The following is a 1,199-nucleotide window of genomic DNA, read 5'->3' as shown; positions in this document are numbered from 1 at the left end:
CTGGATGAGATTAACATCTAAACTGGTAGACTGAGTAAAGCAGGTTGCCCTCCCTAATCTGAGTAGGCCTCATCCAATCAGTTGAAAGCCCAAATAGAACAAAAAGCCAGCACCCCCGACCCCAAGTAAAAGAGAGTGCTCCCTGCCTGATTGCTTTCAAGCTGGAATATTGGCTTTTTCCTGGGTTTGGGCTCAAAGTAAAACATTGGCTGTTCTTGGGTCTTAATTCTGCTTACCTTAAGAACCACATGATCAGCTCTCCTTGTTCTCAAGCTTCTTGATTTGGACTGAACTAAACTATCATCTCTCCTGGGTTTCCAGTTTACAACTTAGCCTGCAAATCTTGGAAATTGCCAGTCTTTATAATCACATAACCAATTCTTTATTAAAAATCTCTCTTTCTTTCTCTCTCTCTCTCCTTTCCTCTTTCTGTTTCTCTTTGTCTCTCTGTCTGTCTCTATCTCTCAAGAGATCTCCTCTCTGGAGAGCCCTAACTAAGACAATAATACAAAAGCCTAGGCTGATATTCCAGCAATAAATCAGAAAACTAAACTGTAGCACTGACCAACCAAGGAATTGCTGCCCCTGCCCAATCAGGAAGCTACCACCAAAGCTATAGCTTCCTCAGCAGTAATCCATGCCAAAAAAATGAACACCCTGTTCCTTTAAACTCCATGTCCACATAAACACTGTTCTGAATGGGTCTCAAATGAATGCATCTAACTGATGGAACCTAAGCCATGTCTAGAACCCCAGACTGTGAGGAGTAGATTTGATCTCTCCAACCTCTGCAGTATAGAAAGGTATGTCTTATGCAGTTGGAATGCTTGAGCCAAACCACAGTGCCCCCAAAGGCAGTTGTGGGCTGTTGGAAAGAGAGTCGATCCTTGGTATTACAAAATGCAACAAATGTTCAATTAAATTACTTAATGCTTGAGTTACGAAAAAAAATCTCAAATATCTGCTAATCAAAAATTTTCAAACATGAATACTTAAGGAAGAAAAGTTTATCTTCGCTTCCTATTTCAACCAAATCGTACCAACCTCTTCATAGTTAACCAGTGTTTTTAACCCTTCCAAATAATTCCCTATGCATTTGTACATATGTGTATATCTAGCTTTTTTCATAAATATTATGCTACTAAATTGGCAACCAGGTATGGTGACCTGCAGAGAGGGAGAGTAAACACCTTGACCTC

This window comes from Puma concolor, chromosome E2 (genome assembly GCF_028749965.1).
Source record: "Puma concolor isolate L17-30 chromosome E2, mPumCon1.1.hap2, whole genome shotgun sequence".
NCBI lineage: Eukaryota > Metazoa > Chordata > Mammalia > Carnivora > Felidae > Puma > Puma concolor.
Note: the sequence above shows the minus strand (reverse complement) of the source record.